Below are 20,485 nucleotides of genomic sequence, written 5' to 3' on the forward strand. Positions count from 1 at the left end.
AAATCTGACATATTGGTCAAATGGTGAGAAGGCTCAAGAGTTGGGTGTGTTAGCTTAGAGACTGAAGTACAGTTTGTGCTGAGACTATATATCAGAAGTCTTGTGTATAGAGCTAAAGAATTGGGGCTTAATCTTATAGGCACAGGAGTAAGGGGTAGGCAGAAGTTTGTTGGGATGTGGTAGTATTAGATTCCTGTGGCAGCAGGATGGAGGGGCAGACCCTGGAGGAGGGTGGCCAGGCATGAAGTCACAGCAAGAGCCCTGCAAGGAGACAGGGATGCCCTGAACCAACCAGTAAGTATGGTGATGGGGAAGAAACACTGCTGAGACAGTCTGGAAGGATGTGGTGAAGTTTAAATGTTGGCAGTTAAGCAGACAGGAATAATTTAAAAACCACTCCAGAATTTCTGGTTTAGTTGCTATCTAGAGGGAGATGCCTGTGAATGAGTTTACAAACACAGGAGTCTGAGCAAGTTTCAGTGATGGGGTAATGAATTCTGCTTAGGATGTGTGCAGTAAGAGCTGCCTGCAGGACCCCCAGGTAAGACTACGCTCTTACTTCCACGTCTTCAAAAGTCCAAGGAATCACTTAGAAGGAAAATTGAGAAGGGGTGAAGTTTATGCCTGGTGTGTCTCCTCTACCTGCTCCAGACCTTTCAGTGAAATCTTTGCACTGAGAGGATTCCAGGAGGGATTGATGGCCTTTTCAAAGGCCACATCATAAATGTAGTGTTGAAGGCAAGCGAATAAAATCCAGAGTGATTTATTTAAAATGTATCTGGTCACTGGACAATATAATTTTTGACAGAGACAAAGGTCCTTGCAATCCACCAAGCCACAATTCTTGAATGTCCACCCCCTTCAAGGATCTGATAACTCTGATCAAGCAGCCCATCATTTTGTCTCACCTTCTTGAAGTTTCCCATTTCTCATCCTCAGCTCAGACCAAAGTGGCCTAACATGAAGAAAAATATTTTTCTTGGGATAAGTCTGATTTGGTAAAGCAACTGTCCAAATGTAAATCCATTATTTTGGGAAGAGAGAGGTCTCCCTGTCATTGAAGTTTGGTTGACCATTTCAAGAGGGGTATTTGTAAAGAGGGTTGATGCCTTGAGTTGGTGGTAGTGGCGAGGATGGACTGGATGACTCTAGAAGATGGTCTTTGTTGTGAAGCCAACAGCCATTTTCCCTTCTTCCTTGATGTAGGACCTTTATTTTGTTCAGTTTTGTTGGCCAGCCTATTACAGTTGGTTTAGGGGCTGATTTAAATTGTGAGTTCAGATTCTTTGACATGCCTCCCATTGAGTTGAAGGGTTTCCCTTCCCTTGTGTCTGGGAGGGTTGTGACTGCTTCAACCAGCAGAACATGGAGGCAATGACACTGTATGACTTCTGAGATTATGCAGCATCCATTAAATTCTCTTGTAATGTCTTACCTGAATGCCTCCTCTTGGAATTTCTCCACCATGCTGTGAGGAAGCTCAAGTTACCTGGAAAAGGTACATGTGGGTGTGCTGGTCAACAGTCCTGAGCGTGAGCTTTGAGCCCACGTGTCAGACATGTGAGTGAAGAAGCTTCCAAGTTGAGCCCCCAGCCTTTCAGATCATCCCCTGCCAATGCAGTGTTCCAAGCTAAGGCACCATATGTCACAGGGGAAATGCCTGTCACAGTTCCTGATCTACAGACTCTGAGAGTAAAATAAAATGGTCATTGTTCTGTGTCGCTAGGTTGTGTGGTGGTTGATTATGTAGCAATAAAAATTAGAACCGTGTATGACCAGTTCTGAACAATGGGGTGTAAGTGGTAGTTCACTGAGGAGCTTCTGGGAAGGATTTCCCTCCCTGCAAAGAGGAGAGAGTATAAGAAAAATGCCCCTTTCTTCCCACTTTTCATAATGTTGGGACAGCTTGATGATTGAAAGGGCTGCAGCCCTCCTGAGACCAGGAGGGCAAAGCCAAGGAAAGTCTTTCATAGCCCTGACAATATTTAGCTGGAGACTTTCTTCTTTGGGATTCCTCATTATGTATGAGAGTTAATAACCTTTGTGTTTCAGCCACTTGTACTGGGATGACATTTCAGCTGTGACATGAAGGATGAGCAGGAAAAACTCAAACAAAGGTGTCAGGAGAACTTCAGGCAGAGTCACTGGTATGTAAGAGGATCCTGAGGATTCAGAGGGCCTTAAGACAGCATCCAAAGTACTCATAGAAAGCAGAAAGAAGAAAACACCAAATGAAGCTGGCAAGGCTGGATCTCCTGGATCTTCTGAGCATTTTGGACTTTCTTCTGGGAACTGTGGAGACTAGTGATGGGTTAAAAGGGGGCCAGTAACACATTTGACTTGCCCCATGGAGAGAGGCAAGAGTGAGAGTGGGTAAGGTAGCTATTTTGGAAATCCAGGCTAGAATGTGGAGATGGCCAGCAGTAGTTAGACCTTAGGTATAATTTTTTTTTCAGGTCAAAAACAAAAGCCTTGATGATGGCTTAAAGGTGATGGACAAGGGAGAATGTCATGTCAAGGATTGCATTTGTGGCTTTTGCTCCCATGACTGGCTTCTTATAATTGATGCTCTTTACTGTGACATAGGCTTAGGAAGATGATGCATATTTGTTTAGCAACTTTTAGCAAGTATTTATTAAACACTTACTCTATTTAAGAACTTTTATTAGACCTTGATCAAACCACTGAGAACACTCTTTCTGCCCTTATGGAGTTTATATTCTACTGGGGGGGGGAGGAGGAATTAAAACTAATCATGAAATAATTTAAATAGCAAAGAGTGAATCAAGAAGTTGAGAAAACTATGAAAGCTTACATTTGGATGCCTGACTTGGTCAGGGAGGATAAAGTTCATTTTACTGTGTGGAGAGTGGATTTGGTAGGAGTGGGGACATGATATGGGGAGAAGAGTTGAGAACATGCTGCAGGATGAGAGTTCAGAGTGCTATTGGTGGAAATGGAGAGACAGTGATGAATCTGAGACCTCTTTTGTTTGTAAAACTGGCATGAATTTTGAGGAAAAGAGAAGTGTTGAGGATGACTGCAAAGTTTTCTACTGTCACAGTAGAATGGATGTTGGTCCCATAGGGACACTGGAGGAGGGACAGCAGGTTTTTGGGAGAAACACTGGGTTTGAAGTCTCTATGAAATAATCAAGTGTGGATGATTGTTTATTGGTGTCTGAACCTCAGTTTAGAGAGAGAGTTTTAGGCTGTAACTATAAATAGAGGTATACAAATGGAAGGCATTTAAAATTAAAGCAGCAGAAGAGATTCTTTATAAAGAGAGTAGAAAAGAAGAAGAGAAGAAAATTCCAGAAAAAATATAACATTTGAAGACTAGAACTAAGTGGTTAATTTTACATTTCACCTCAATAATAATAGAAAAAAAATCAGCCATAAAGAACAGAACTATGACAAAGATCCAGCAAAGGAGGCTGAAGAGGAGCTGGATAGATAGGAATAAGGAGGCCTGGAAATCAAGGAAGGAAGGCATTTCCATGACAGGTGGTGGCCAGATGTGCCGGATGCTGATGAAAGCTATGAAGAAAATGTCCAAAGGTCTTAATCATCATATTTATCATATTATTTATTTTATATGTCTTATTCCTAGAACAGTGTTTGGTACTGATTTGGGGTACTCAATAATTGTTGATAGAATGAAATGTATATATCAGAGCCATTTTAGCTGCCTAGTGGACATAGAACACAGCTAAGAATGGGTTAAATACTAAGTGGAAGGTAAGGAAATGGAGCCACAATTTGTAGCCAAACTTATGAAGAAATTTGGCTTGAAAATAGAGAATGAAGCATCACTAGAAGGGCTTCCAAGCTGGGTTTATTAGCTGAGGTCCACGCTCAGTATATTAAAAAAAGGTAAGTTTAAAAAAAGTCCTAATGCAGCTGGAAACAATTCAGTAGAGCTGAAACAGATGAAGATGCAGGTGAGGAGAAGGAGAATAAATGAGATGAGGTTCTTGAGAGAGCAGGAAGGGTTGCATACAGGAAACACAGGCATTGACATTTGCCAGGAAGAGGGGCTGTCATACCATTGTAACAGGAGGAAAGAAGAAGAATGTGGGAACCAATATGGATATATTGATATATTTGGAGGTGGAAGGTGGAAGGTATTTTTGGTCTGATATTTTCAATGGTGAATAAGCCAAAATTATCAGCAAAGATGGTGAGATAAAGAGGAAGTCAGAGTTTTCAGAACAGTGATAATGTGCATTCCTGAAGAGGTATGAAAAGTTCAGTTCATCAAAATTGAGGGCTCTTTGGAGTTCAGTTAACAATTATTTATCATGGTACCCATTTGTGGAGATTGTGTCTATTTACTAGCCTGTGCTAAAGATCTGTTGTTGATTTATTGAATGCCTACTATGTGTCACTGTGATATAATCTAGAAAGATAAAATATAAAACAAAATAAAGACATTGTCTTCATGACACTTAATGATAAGGGAAGAGACACATATTCATGAAGCAATTGCATAGATAAAATTCAACTGTGGTAAGTGCTTTAAAGAAGAGGAGCCAGAACTTCTAGAATAGTGGAGTGAGAATCTTTATAAATCCACTCCTCTGTAAAAGCTTCCCAAAAATTGGCAAAAAAAAAAATGTCAAAATCAACTTTGACAGAACTCTGGAAATTAACCAAAGGCTAGAAAGGATCTAAAGCATGTTATTCAAGAAAAATGACTGACTCTCAGTAAAAATAGTGAACTCTGTGTGGCATTTTACTTTCCTCTATTCTCAACTCCCTTCCTTCAGCTCCATGGTAGCCTTGAAAACCAGAGGCATTGTAACCATAGTAGCATGAAAACCAGCAGCACTTAATAGCCATTGGAAGGGGCAGACTGTGTTGGTGCTCCTCAAAAAGACTTATCCCGAGAACTGCCACTACTTGACATGTCTGCTACCTCCCTGAAAAATAATCATTTATAAGACTGTTATATTTTATGCCACTTAGAGCACAATAGGAAAACTGTATCTCTAGGGCATTTGTCAAAAACAATCAGTATCAGTTTTTTAATATTGCAGCTACCTGAGGTAGACATACCAGTTGGAACAAACAAGAAGCTGGCCAAAACACTTAGAATGTCTGGGACATGAGATGGTTATAAGGGATTTTAAAAAGGTATGGGGATTTAGAGGCCACAATCAGGGGTAGGGCAATGAACATGACTAAAAAATACCCAAATGGCCCTGATGTCTTAGATTTGGCTGACCCTGAGACTCTCCATAAGTAGGAGGTGATGACTACACTAGACCTGTAAATTACCACAGTGCTGAATGTATGCCTCAACATGTAACAGAGCTCCTTGGTAAAGGTGGAATATTTATTGCCTTGAAGTATTTCAGGAAACATCTGTCAGTCATTAGCTGACCACAAAGATAACCATGCAGAGGTTTCAGTGACTGTACACTGCAAGAAACAAAGAATCAGCATTAACAACAAAAACAACCACAGCAGCAAAATATAGCAACAAGAACAAAGCCTGGGAGAATGGGTGGATCTGATTTCCAAAGTTGTCACATAAGATTATCTAAAATGTCTGGATTTTCACAACATTTATAAAATGCACAAAAAAGCAGAAAGATATGGATTAGACATAGGAAAAAAAGTGATCAATAAAACTGTCCCTGAGGGAACCCAGATGTTGGACTTACTAGGCAAACACTTTACATCGGCTGTCATAAGTATGCTCAAAGAATGAAAGGAAATCATGTTAAAAGAAGTAAAGTGAATTATTACTCTCACTAATTAAAGAGTATCTCCTAAAGAGATAGAAATTATACAAAAAATAGAAATTTGAGGGTTGAAAATTATACTTGAAATTAAAAAAAAATCACCCTAAGAGCTCAACAACCAATTTGAGCAAGTAGAAGAAAGAATCAGCAAATATGAACATAGGTCAATTAAGATTATCCATTCTGTAGAGCAGAAAGAAAAAAGAAAGAAGAAAAATGAACAGATCCTAAGAGACTCATGGGTCACCATAAAGTATACCAACATACACAAATAGGAGTAACAGCAGGGGAGGGGGGAGAGGAAGAGGCAGAAAGGATATTTGAATAATGGCCCAAACTTTTCCAAATTGATGAAAAGCATCAGTATAAACATATAAGCAATTCAACAGACTTCAGATTAAACACAAAAGAAATCCAGACCTCAACAGTTAATAATCAAATTATCAAAAACCAAAGACAAACTAACAAGGTTGAAGGATATATGAAACTCAGTAGCTTCTTCTATACAATAGCTCTGAACAATCTGAAAATGAAATCAAGAAAATAATTTTATTTGTAATAACAGAAAAAAGAATATTACTTAGTACATGTTGTACGTTAAGAATACCTAGGGTACATTTAACAAGAGAATTTCAAGACTTGTGCACTGAAAACTTGAAAATATTGTTGAAGGAAGTTAAAGAAGGCCAAAAAAAGAGGAATGGCATTGCACATTCATGGATCAGATGGCAGCATTCTCCAAATGAACTATAGATTTAATATGTATTTACTGAAATTCTAGCTGCATTTTTTTTTTTTTTTTGCGTGTAGAAATTGACAAGCTGATTTGGAGATTCATATGGAAATGCAAGGAACTTGAAGTAGCCAAAATAATCTTAAAAAAAAAAAAAGAACACAGAGTATTCAAAGTTCCTGATTTTACAACTTTCTAAAAAGCTACAGTAATCAAGACAATGAGATACTAACATAAGGATAGATATGTAGATCAATGGAAGAGAATTAAGAGTCCAGAAATAAATCCTTATATTTATGGTTAATTGATGTTTGACAAAGGTGCCAAGACAATTTAATGGGGGGTATAATAGTCTTTTCAATAATTGGATATCCACATTAAAAAGAATTAAGTTGAACCCCTGTATCACAGCCACATACAAAACAACTTTGATGAGAGGATAGTCCTAAATGTAAGAGCTAAAACTATAAAACTCTTAGATGTAAGAAATAGGATCTTTGTAACCTAGAGTTAGGCCATGGATTAATCTTGATTATTTTAAGTGAAAGATACCAGTCACAAATGACCATATCACATCTTGTATGATTCTATTTATACAGAATGCCCAGAATAACCAAATCTATAAAGACAGAAAGTAGATTATTGCTTGCTTGGGCTGGAGGAGAGGGGCAGGAATGGGGTATTACTGTGAATGGCTATGAGATTTATTTTGGGGTTGATTTTGTTCTTTGGATCTTTTGTTCCAAAATTAAATTGTGGTGATGATTATACAGCTCTGAAAATATTAAAAATCATTGAATTGTTCACTTTAAAAGATTTCAATTAACAACAACAACAACAACAAAAAAAAAAACAGAAGAGAGTCTCCAGCTCCATCTGTGTTGCTGCAAATGGCATTATTTTGTTCTTTTTTATGGCTGAGTAGTATTCCATTGTGTATATATACCACATCTTCCTAATCCAATCATCCGATGGACATTTGGGTTGTTTTCGTGTCTTGGCTATTGTGAATAGAGCTGCAAGATAAAATGTGTACATGTATGTGTAACTGGGTCACCATGCTGAACAGTAGGAAAAAAAAATTGTATTGGGGAAATAACTATTAAAAAATAATAATAATAAAAAAAGCAGAAGAGGTTCATGGTACAAGAGCAGGTCTGGCCACCTGTACTAGGTATGGATTCCCGCTTTGAGTAAGAGTGCATTCCTATGTTGATGTTCAAAAACTTGTAACCAAAGATATTTTTCTGGACCTTGCTTTTCATTTCCTTCATTTCTTCCCTCCTTCCTCCACTTTTTTCTCTTCTTTAACTTTTTTTTTCCTTTAAAACTTTTGAAATGTTTTGGATATTTACTAAGTAATATAAAGTGATACAATGAATGGCTCTGTGTGTATTTCCCAGCTTGCACACAATCAAACATTATTAATTTGGTTGAAGACACTTGGGGGGTTTTCTTTCTCTGTTAAAGTTTCTATCCTTGAGATTTAGTTTTATCTAGACTGTATCTCTACCCTCCTTAAACTTTAGTTGAATACCCCTCAATCCACATGCTAGGTCTCAGAGAAACATGCTCTTCCCAAAGCCTCAGGTGCCCCTTGTTTCAGCCTTTTAATTCAGGTCTCTTGGAGGAGGCTCTCAAGGGGATATGATCTCCAGGTGATGTATGAACTGGATCTGGGCAGTCAGAGGCTCCCCAACCCTTCTTCTGTCATAGAATGTACGTTCTGCACACTGGTTCTGCAGTGGGAGCCGTTTCAAGGAAGTAGCCTGGAGAGAGTAAGGTGTCATTGGGACCAATAGGGATGGAGTAGGATAAGTACATAGGTAGTAGTTGAAGTCCCAGTAGGGGACCATAGATAGGGAGGGAAGCCTAGGGAACTCTGGGAGACCAGTGTAAGATAATAATTACTAAAGAGGGCCATTGGAGCGAAGCAGGCTTGATTATCTAATGGGAACACAAGATATGCCTCAAGTCATTAAGTGAAATGCCTTCAAGCTCAGACCAAGGGCAGAAGTTTAAGGACCGCCCTTCTCCTGATTTGAATAAGCCAGAAGTCTACCTGGAGAAAGAGGAAGAGGCGGTCTTTTCCCACCCCCCACTTCCTGTGGATTAAAAGCAGCCCACTGAACCCTGGGAGGGCAGAGCCTCCTTGCCTGCCCTATTTCTTGCCTGTCGCTTTGTCTCTCACTGAATTACTTCTGCGCTGAGGCACAAAAAACCTGAACCTCAGTAAATCCAGACACTGGGTGAGTGATTCCAATTTAAAAACTGTGGGTTCAAATCCCAATCTGGGTTTAGGCAGGGTTTGAATCCCGGCCCGTGGGTTCAAGTCCTAATCTGGGTTTTGGCTAGGTTGCAGTCCTGGCACATGGTTTTAAGTCCCAATCTGGGCTCTGACTAGGTTCAAGCCAAAAGTGTTGTTAAGTTTCAAGACCATCCAGATGGTGTATGTTACTGAACTCAGTTAAAGCCTTGTAGAAACTTTAAAGATTCTGGTGGGTGCATGTGCAGATTTATTTCTCTAGCTCCTGCCAGGACAAGCCTCATATGTAAATTCTCTTGCTTATTAAACCTGCTGTCTATCGGCCTGGAGTGGCCTGCATCCTTCTTCAGTCTCCTCCTTGTCCCCTGTGCCCGGAGGACACCACCAATAAGGTCTCTAGAAAACCGAATCTGGTCCATTGTGCAACCTAAATACCCAGCCATTCACTTCCTGGTGCCTGATTTCTTTTCCAGGGGTGCCTGTGGATGAAAGGTGGAGAAACAGCTTAAGCAGTATTGCCTGAGGCCTCTGTGACTTAATGAGGATTAAGAAAGATATCAGTTTCCTCTCAAGAAAGATATCAGTTTCCTCTTTCGTATCCATGGAAGGAGCTGGGGTGACACTGGGTCTTTGCAGATTTAACATCACCTCTTGTAGAGATTATCTAGAACATCCCCTCTTTTTTCGAGTGAATAAACAGGTCCAGCCAACACAGATCTAGTAGGACCAGTTCATGCCATGTGGGCAGGTAAGAGTCATGGTTGGCTATATTATCAGCTGTCTTATATTAATATGGGTATAATCTCTGAAAATGACATTTAAGGAAGATCAATGTAAAAATGTGCACTTAGGGTCTTCAAATACATGGTGTGCAATTATGTACTAAGGTATACTAATTAGACATCTCATGCTTTGCTGTATTCCTTCCCGGAAACCCATTTACACATCCTAGGGTTAGAGGCCTGCTCTCCCCAGTGCTCAGGCACAGGGAACACAGACATCAAGGGCAGTAATAGGGTCACACCCAGGAGACCCTGGGAGGAGGTTCTGAGCATCTCTTGCTGACAGACTCCTCAGCACCCCCTGGTGGTGTCACAGTTTTATGGTCTGTGGATCATGTTCCACACCTCACTTTTTTGTGTCTTGTTTCTGTTCTTGTGGTTGTGTCTCGAGTTTGTTTTTATTTTTTTTTAAGGCTGCACTCATGGCATATGGATGTTCCCAGGCTAGGGGCCTAATCGGAGCTACATCTGCTGGCCTACGCCACAGCAACAGCCACGCCAGCGGCATCTGCAACCTACACCACAGCTCACAGAATGCCAGATCCTTAACCCATTGAGTGAGGCCAGGGATTGAACCCGCAACCTCATGGTTCCTAGTCAGATTTGTTTCCGCTGTGCCACGATGGGAACTCTGTGTCTTGTGTTTCCTAAGGCTGACGTTTCTCTAGCTGTTTCAAAGGCCCTGCCATTGTCACATTTGGCTGAAGCCTTTACAGCATGCTCCCTGCAGTACCTCCCCTTCCTGGGCTCAACTGCAGCTCCAGCTTTTGTTTAGGGAAGAGAAATAGCCTCGGACAGTTGCACTTGGAGTTTGGACTGGACTGTGCCACAGGATGGAAGGGGCCCCCTGGGTCTGCTCCCGCTGCACCATCCTCGGGCTCAGCTCTGGGAGGGTACATCCCATGAGTCAGATCCTAGTAGGATAAACCTACCTAACTCCAGGGATTCAGAGGCTGCTCAAATCACCCTGTTCGTGTGTCCTTTCTCTCCTTTTGGGCTATAAAATGAGACCTGTAGCTCAGCACGGCACTTCTTCCCCAAGCCTCAGATGAGTGGAATGGCTTTGCTCAAAACAAACCCAGCATTTTCCCCCAGGCTCCTCTGGTTGTGCAGCATTGAGGCCCTAAAAGCTTTTTGAGTACCAGTGCTGGGCATTTAGCTTTCTTTCCATTCTTTGTAAACAGCAATGACAGCAGAGTGTACTTTAAGGACAAAGCAGCAGGAAATCTTTTGAGACTTGAGTCCCGTTCAAGTGCTGAGTTGGGCGCTGGCAGAGCCCTTTCTGTGAGTGGAGAGCCATTATGAGCACCACCACCCTCCGCCTCGACCCCGAGGCTCCCTCAGCTGCACAGGCTCCTGGTCGGCCTACCTGCTGCTGCTTATGGCCCCAGACAGGCCTTCCTTCCCCTGGTTGGCTCTCATCTGGGGCTTAGCAAACGCTCTGCTAAGTGCCGCCCACTTTCCTCTGGGTCCAGCTGGGGCAGCCTGTGTCAGGAACTTTCCTAGAACGTAAGTTTCATAAGCAAAGGCTTTCTGTCTAACTTTATTCTTGTGTCCCCACTTTCTAGAAGGATGCCTGGCACACAGCTGTTGATCTATAGTGAGCGGTCTGTTAGCCATGGCAAGCCATTTATGATCTGATTCTCCATTCCTATACCATAGCTATTTTATAGTGATATTGTGATGATGATGTATAGGGATCTTCAAGAAGTGTCCAGCTTTGTTTTTTTTTTTATTGAATATCATTTATTTTTTAACTGTGCAATCCTATGAGGTAAGTGTTATTACCCCAAATTTTATATAAAGGGAAATTGCACAATTGACAAGAAAGTGTCTGGATTCAAAATCTTTTTTTTTTTTTTTTTGAATTGCATTTTCTTTTTTTTTTTTAATTTTTTTATTTTCCCACTGTACAGCAAGGGGGTCAGGTTATCCTTACATGTATACATTACAATTACATTTTTTCCCCCACCCTTTGTTCTGTTGCAACATGAGTATCTAGACAAAGTTCTCAATGATATTCAGCAGGATCTCCTTGTATATCTATTCTAAGTTGTGTCTGATAAGCCCAAGCTCCTGATCCCTCCCACTCCCTCCCCCTCCCATCAGGCAGCCACAAGTCTTTTCTCCAAGTCCATGATTTTCTTTTCTGAGGAGATGTTCATTTGTGCTGGATATTAGATTCCAGTTATAAGTGATATCATATGGTATTTGTCTTTGTCTTTATGGCTCATTTCACTCAGGATGAGATTCTCTAGTTCCATCCATGTTGCTGCAAATGGCATTATGTCATCCTTTTTTATGGCTGAGTAGTATTCCATTGTGTATATATACCACCTCTTCCGAATCCAATCCTCTGTCGGTGGACATTTGGGTTGTTTCCATGTCCTGGCTATTGTGAATAGTGCTGCAATGAACATGCGGGTGCATGTGTCTCTCTTAAGTAGAGCTTTGTCCGGATAGATGCCCAAGAGTGGGATTGCAGGGTCATATGGAAGTTCTATGGATAGATGTCTAAGGTATCTCCAGACTGTTCTCCATAGTGGCTGTACCAGTTTACATTCCCACCAACAGTGCAGGAGGGTTCCCTTTTCTCCACAGCCCCTCCAGCGCTTGTTATTTGTGGATTTATTAATGATGGCCATTCTGACTGGTGTGAGGTGGTATCTCATGGTAATTTTGATTTGCATTTCTCTTATAATCAGGGATGTTGAGCATTTTTTCATGTGTTTGTTGGCCATCTGTATATCTTCTTTGGAGAAATGTCTCTTCAGGTCTTTTGCCCATTTTTCCATTGATTGATTGGTTTTTTTTGCTGTTGGGTTGTAGAAGTTGCTTATATATTCTAGAGATTAAGCGCTTGTCGGTTGCATCATTTGAAACTATTTTCTCCCATTCTGAAAGTTGTCTTTTTGTTTTGTTTTTGGTTTCCTTTGCTGTGCAAAAGCTTTTCAGTTTGATGAGGTCCCATGGGTTTATTTTTGCTCTAATTTCTATTGCTTTGGGAGACTGACCTGAGAAAATATTCATGAGGTTGATGTCCGAGAGTGTTTTGCCTATGTTTCCTTCTAGGAGTTTGATGGTGTCCTGTCGTATATTTAAGTCTTTCAGCCATTTTGAGTTTATTTTTGTGCATGGTGTGAGGGTGTGTTCTAGTTTCATTGCTGTGCATGCAGCTGTCCAGGTTTCCCAGCAATGCTTGCTGAATAGACTTTCTTTTTCCCATTTTATGTTCTTGCCTCCCTTGTCAAAGATTAATTGACCATAGGTGTCAGGGTTTATTAGTGGGTTCTCTCTTCTGTTCCATTGGTCTGTCTGTCTGTTTTGATACCAGTACCACACTGTTTTGATGACTGTGGCTTTGTAGTATTTCTTGAAGTTTGGGAGAGTTATGTCTCCTGCTTGGTTTTTGTTTCTCAGGATTGCTTTGGTGATTCTGGGTCTTTTGTGGTTCCATATAAATGTTTGGATTGTTTGTTCTAGTTCTGTGAAAAATGTGATGGGTAATTTGGTAGGGATTGCATTGAATCTGTAGATTGCTTTGGGTAGTATGGCCATTTTTACAGTATTGATTTTTCCAATCCAGGAACATGGAATATCTTTCCATTTCTTTACATCTTCTTTGATTTCTTTGATTAAAGTTTTATAGTTCTCGGCATATAGGTCCTTTACCTCCTTGGTCAGGTGTATTCCGAGGTATTTGATTTTGTGAGGTGCAATTTTAAAAGGTATCGTATTTTTGTATTACTTTTCTAATATTTCATTGCTGGTATACAGAAATGCAACTGACTTCTGAATGTTAATCTTATATCCTGCTACTTTGCTGAATTGATTAATCAGTTCAAGTAGTTTTGGGGTTGAGTCCTTAGGGTTTTCTATGTATAGTATCATGTCTTCTGCATACAGTGACAGTTTTCTCTCTTCTCTTCCTATATGGATGCCTTTGATTTCTTTTGTTTGTCTAATTGCTGTGGCTAGGACTTCCAAAACGATGTTGAAGAGCAGTGGTGAGAGTGGGCATCCCTGTCTTGTTCCAGATTTGAGTGAGAAGGCTTTCAGTTTTTCCCCATTGAGTATTATATTTGCTGTGGGTTTCTCATAAATGGCTTTGATTATATTCAGGAATGTTCCCTCTATACCCACTTTGGCGAGGGTCTTGATCATGAATGGATGTTGAACTTTGTCAAATGCTTTTTCTGCGTCTATTGAGATGATCATATGATTTTTGACTTTTTTTTTGTTAATGTGGTGTATGATGCTGATTGATTTGCGTATGTTGAACCATCCTTGTGAACCTGGGATGAACCCAACCTGGTCATGGTGTATAATTTTTTTGATATGTTGTTGGATTCGGTTGGCTAAGATTTTGTTGAGAATTTTTGCATCTATAGTCATCAATGATATTGGGCGATAGTTTTCTTTCTTGGTGTCTATCTCTGTCTGGTTTTGGAATGAGGGTGATGGTGGCCTCATAGAATGTCTTTGGGAGTATTCCTTCTTCTTCAACCTTTTGAAAGAGTTTAAGGAGGATGGGCACCAATTCCTCTTTATATGTTTGATAGAATTCACCTGTGAAGCCATCTGGTCCTGGACTTTTATTTGTAGGGAGTGATTTTATGACCTCTTCAATTTCATTTCTAGTGATCGGTCTGTTCAGTTGGTCTGTTTCTTCTTGATTCAGTTTTGGCAGGCTGTAAGATTCTAGAAAATAGTCCATTTCTTCCAGATTGTCAAACTTACTGCCATACAGTTGTTCATAGTATTCTCTTATGGTTTTTTGCATTTCTGCTGTATCCGTTGTGATTTCTCCTTTTTCATTTATAATTTTGGTGATTTGGGTTCTTTCTCGCCTCTTTTTAGTGAGTCTGGCCAGGGGTTTGTCAATTTTGTTCACCTTTTCAAAGAACCAGCTCTTGGTTTTATTAATTTTCTCTATTGTTTTTTGAGTCTCTATTTTATTGATTTCTTCTTTGATCTTTATAATTTCCTTCCTTCTGCTGACTTTAGGAATTTTTTGTTCTTCTTTTTCTAATTCGTTTAGGTGGAGGGTTAAGTTGTCAATTTGGGATCTTTCTTCTTTTTTGAGAAAGGCCTGTATTGCTATAAATTTCCCTCTGAGCACTGCTTTCGCAGCATCCCATAGATTTTGAGAGGTTGTGTCTTCATTATCATTTGTTTCAAGGTAGTTTTTAATTTCCTTCTTGATTTCCTCATTGACCCATTGGTTTTTTAGTAGCATGTTGTTTAGTCTCCATGTAGTAGGTTTTTTCTCTTTCCTTTTCCCATGGTTGGTTTCTAATCATGGCATTGTGGTCAGAGAAGATACTTGAGATAATTTCTACGCTCCTAAATTTATTGAGGTTAGCTTTGTGTCCCAATATGTGGTCGATTCTTGAGAATGTTCCATGAGCATTTGAGAAGAATGTGTATTCTGATTTTTTTGGATGTAGTGTTCTGAAGATATCAATTAAGTCTAACTTTTCTATTGTTTCCTTTAGGATCTCTGTTGCTTTATTAGTTTTCTGTCTAGAGGATCTGTCCATTGATGTGAGGGGGGTATTTAGGTCTCCTACTATGATTGTATTCTCATCAATATCTCCCTTTATGTCTGTTAATATTTGATGTATGTATCTGGGTGCTCCTATATTTGGGGCATATATGTTGACGATAGTAACATCCTCTCCTTGGATGGATCCCTTAATCATTAAGTAGTGTCCTTCTTTGTCTTTCTTTATGTCTTTTGTTTTAAAGTCTATTTTGTCTGATATGAGCGTTGCGACTCCTGCTTTCCTGTCATGTCTATTGGCGTGAAATATTTTTCCCCACCCTTTCACTTTCAATCTATATGTATCTTTTGTCCTAAGGTGAGTTTCTTGTAGGCAGCATATTGGTGTTTGCCTTTTTATCCACTCAGCCAGTCTGTGTTTTTTGATTGGGGCATTCAGTCCATTGACATTTAAGGTGGTAATTGATAGATGATTATTTATTGCCATTTTGAACCTCGTGTTCCAGTTGATTCTATGGTTCTCCATTCTTCCTTTTTTTTTTTTTTTTTTTGGTTGGATAGTCTCCTGTTATTATCTGCTTGAGTGTATTTTTTTTTTCATTTTTTGCAAATGCAATATTTGGTTTTGGCTTGTGGTTGCCCTGTTTTTTAAGTATGCTAACCCCTTCCCATAATTGTGTGTTTTAGCCTGATGGTCCTGTAAGTTCAAACCCTTCATTACTATATTAAAATTAAGAAGAGAAACAAACAAACAACAAAAAAGGGTGTATGTATTTCCTAACATCCCTTGCCCACATTTTATGGTTTTGATGACTCTTTTTTTTTTTTTCTTTTTAATTTTATTTTGTTTGAAGCATGTTCATGATTAAATCTGTGTGCTGGCTTATTTGAGTGACTGCTCTGTGATTGCGGTTTCTCTTTTCTTTTCTTTTTTTTTTCCTTTCCTCCTTTCTTTTTGGTTTAGAGAAGCCCTTTCAGTATTTCTTGAACTGGGTTTTGTGTTGCTGTATTCTTTAGTTTTGTTTGTTGGAAAAAATTTTTATTTCCCTTCTATTTTAAATGATATTCTTGCTGGATAGAGTATTCTAGGTTGCATATTTTTTCCTTTTAGCACTTTAAATAACTCTTGCTTTCCCTCCTGGCCTGTATATTTCTGTAAAGAAATCAGCTGATATTCTTATGGGGGTTCCCTTGTAGGTAACATTCTGCTTTTCTCTTGCTGCCTTTAGGATCCTGTCTTTATCACTAACTTTTGCCATTTTTATTATGATGTGTCTTGGTGTGGGTCTGTTTGGGTTCAGTTTGTTTGGGGCCCTCTGTGCTTCTTGTATCTTGAATCCAGTATCCTTTAGATTTGGGAAGTTTCCATTGATAATTTCATCAAATATATTTTCCATCCCCTTATCTTTTTCTACTCCTTTTGGAATTCCTATTATGCGTAGATTGGCCCACTTTATATTATCCCATAGGTCTCTTATATTGCTTTCCAGTTTTTTGATTTGGTTTTCTGTCTGCTGACCTGATTGGGTGATTTCCATTATTCTATCTTCCATATCACTGATTCGTTCTTCTGCATTATTCATTCTGGTTTTTACTGCCCTTAGTTCAGTTTGCATCTCTGCAAATGAATGTTCTAGTTTTTCTTGGCTCCTCCTTATATTTTCTAGTTCCTTTCTGAGGGTGTCTGCATTGCTGTTCATATCTTCTCTTAATTCCTTCAGTATTTTCACTATTTCTCTTTTGAACTCCAGGTCTGTCTGACTGCAGAGATCTGTTTCATTGTTGACTGCTTTAGGCGAGTTCTCCTGTTGGTTTGACTGAGGGTGGTTTCTCAGCTTCTTCATCTTGCTTGTTGTTTTCTTTCTCCTGAGGGAGTTGTACTCTCTGTTAACGGGCAGTGTTTGCCTTGTCACTGCTGTGGAATATTCCCTGAGGGCTGGCATTGTTGGTCAATCTTTTTTGAGGCAGTGTGGCTTTTCTGGAGTGTTGATGGTGCTAACAGTGTTTCTTTGAAGCAAAGGAGGACTTCCTGAGGGCAGACAGGCCTGGGAGGTCCACACCACGATGGTAGCAGATTTCACTTGGTCATGCAGAGCTTGCTCTGGTGTTTTTAGGCTGTGGGGTTCTTGCAGGGTGTTGGCAGTTTTGGGCAGCTGCTCCTCAGGAGTGCATCACCCCCTGGGGGCTGGAGCAGCTATCTGGGTCACTGAGAACCTAAGAGGCTCTTCCCTAGGGCAGCCCAACTCAGAAGGACGGCCTGAGAATGTAGGCGGATCTTTCACAGTCTGGCCAAGCTTGTTGCAGCTTTTCTGGGCCGCAGGGGCTCTTTCAGGGGGCTGGTGGTGCTGAGCAGCTATTCCGTGGCAGTGGGGCACCCCCTGAGGGCTTGGGTGGGTAGCAGGGCCGCTGAAAACCCAAGAGGCTCCTCCCCAGGGCAGCCTGACTCAGAAAGACTGTCTGAGATCTTTTCCTGGCTTGGCCAGGCTTGTTGCAGCTTTTCTGGGCTGCAGGCCTTTTCTCGGGGGCTGGTGGTGTTTGGTGCTGCTCTGCAGAAGTGTAGCCCCTCCAAAGGGCCAGCAGGCCTGTGCAGGGATAGCCCCTGCGGTGGTAGGCTTCAGGCAATTGTTGAGGCCAGCCCTCCCAGATGGCAGGCAGCCCCAGGTCTGGCGAGAGCGTAGGTGGTGGTGGGGGTGGTCGGAGGGGATGCACCAGGAAGCACAGCTTTCTGCTAGCTATCGGGCCTGTAAGCTTGCTGTGGCATGGGGAGTATTCTATGGGGACCAACCCCTTCTTCTCTCCCCTCCCCAGAATGGGTGCAGACCAGGCTCTTCTCCCAGGTTCCCTCTGATGCGGCTTTTCACTTCCCCGCCCCTAGGGTATTGCTCCCTTCCTCTGCAACAGCTTTGTTTTCTAGTCTCCCAGGCAGTCTCTGCCCCATCAAACTTGACAGACCGGTTTCTAGACCTCCCAATCAGTTTCCGCTCCACCCCGCCCCCCCAGCCTGTTCTTGGGGACTAACCTCTGGAGCCGAGGACTCGGTGCCCAGCCCCCACCCAGGCATCTCAATTTTTGGTGACTGTGCCCGTAGTTCAGATGGTCCATTCGGTTCTTGATCGGCTTTTCCGTACTCCAACTTACTGCTACACTCTTCTCTGCATCTGGAGATTCCTCCGGTTTGTTTGATCTTTCGCCCGGTAGGTGACTTTCCAGGGTGCGGGATCCCTTTCTCCTCCGCAGTTCCCTTTCGGGAGTGCCCGTCCAGCTCGGATTCACCTTCTCTCACTCTTCTCTTTTCTCCTGTTCTGCCCAGTAATGTCACGAACTTCTTGCCGTTATTGTAGTTTAGGTTCCTCTGCCAGCGATTGGTTGTTGTTCTGTATGAGTCATTTATTCTGTAGATGTGCTTTTTTTGTTGTGTTTGTGGGAGAGGGCGAGCGTGTCCCTCTACTTCTCCGCCATCTTTCCTCCCTCTGAATTGTCCAGCTTTGGATGTAGGATTCTTAACGTTGGCTTTGGAAGATTTGGAATTTCTCAAAATCACCATAAATGGAGCTATATTTGTTTGTGGCCAAGAGCAGAGATCTCTAGCCATCTCAAGTCCATTTGAATTGAGAATCTGGGCTTTACTCTAGTCCCCACTCCCAAAGAGCTGCTCTTTCTATACTCGCAGGGACCCAAGTGGAAGTTGGGGCTAATTAGTGCCCGAGGGAACCAGAGTGGAGCCTGGGGATATTCTTAGAGCGGTGAGCCCTGGAGCTAGCAGTGCCCTCCTCGGAATGGCAATGGCCTGAGTATTCCTCCAGTGGGAGCTTTGACCATGACACATGTGGGCCTCAGAGACAGGGAGCTGATGGAGCTGGCTTTTAAGAATAGTCTGTTCTTTGAGTTGCTGTTGTGGCTAGTGGAAACTAGGAACCATGAGGTTGCAAGTTCGAACCCTGGCCTTGCTCAGTGAGTTAAGGATCTGACGTTGCTGTGCTGTGGTGTAGGCCAGCAGCTATAGCTCCGTTTAGACTCCAGCTTCTGCCCCTCATTAGCTGCATGGCTGTGCGCAAGTGACTTCAGTGCTCCAACTTCAATTTTCTTATCTTTAAAATGGGAAATTCAACACCTACATAATGCGTATAATCATTGCTAGTGTGTGTGTTAGTGTGCCTGGCAAACAGAAACACCTTCCTTCTCTGCACACTCCCTGGATTCCAGTGGGGCTCTGTGACATGAAATTCACAGCTAACTGACCTTGAGGTCTGCATCATGTCTTTTTTTTCCCCCTGGTGGGTTGGCCAGGTGCCTGATAATAAGCAGGGGAAGCTCCAACAGGAAAGTCATCTAGAAAGCTTTGAATCCACAGAGGAAAAATAGTAGTACAAATGTCTAAGTGCCATGTATGTGATACAAATTCATAAGGTATATCACACATTTTAGAAATATATCGCCACACTATATATTCTAAATGTCACATAATGGGCTCAGTTTTCTGATATCTCAAATGTATATTCCAAACTGTCAAGTATATTTTAAAAATAAGTATCTTTTTAATGGCCTGTGGAGGGTAACTTCAGCAGAACAGGAGAAAATTCATTATTTCTTCTGGTGCTAAGTGACTTGTACATCTAGAGGTGGTTAGCATGAGTAAAGACAGACAATTCTTTTCAGTTTGGGGCTTAGGAGGGGTTAGGGAAGTAAGATTAGGAGTTAGGAGACTGTGTAAATGACCCAGATGTAAGATGAAAGTATGCTAAATAATAGTTGGGAGAAGAGGGAGGATAAGAAGCTTCTACTGAGCCAGAGGAATAGCTTGGGTGGAGAAATACTGGCCACCAGGAGCCTGAGATGCTGCTTAAAATTCTCGCTCCACAGCATCTTCTAAAAAGGAAGGGAAGGGAAGGATTTGTTGCCACTGCTATTGGGATGGGAAGGGAGGACAGAAAGTGGGAGTGAAACTGTATTGGACACTGGCAGGACAGACACTTTATCTAGGTTATCTTATTTAATCCTCCTTGGATTCTTTTGAGGTGGTGGTGGTGGCGGTTTTATCTCTATTTTACTGATAAAAAAACTGGCTCAGAGCAAAGTCACGTGGTTAAGGTCGTACTCCCTGGGCCTAGGACTCAGGTCTGTTGGACTCCAAGTCCTACTCAGCTGATTAAGGATGTGAGGTTGGCCCCTTTTGCATTTGCTGAGGTGGCTTTCCGGATATGACACTTTGAATTTTCTCCTGGAGTCAGCGGCCAAGTCTTCTTCAAGAGCTCCTGCTCCTGCTGGTTGTTCATCATCAGAATCTGCAGCAACAGAAGCAGATCAGCCAAGGCAGGTTTTCCTAAACACATCCAGGGAGAAATACTAATATCCATCCCCATATCTTTCTCTTTGGCAAACTCCATTCCTCACCCAGATACATAGAACTGTCAATCACAAGATAGGCAGCCTGGACCCAGGCACTGTT

This window comes from Sus scrofa, chromosome 14 (assembly GCF_000003025.6).
Source record: "Sus scrofa isolate TJ Tabasco breed Duroc chromosome 14, Sscrofa11.1, whole genome shotgun sequence".
Classification (NCBI taxonomy): Eukaryota; Metazoa; Chordata; class Mammalia; order Artiodactyla; family Suidae; genus Sus; species Sus scrofa.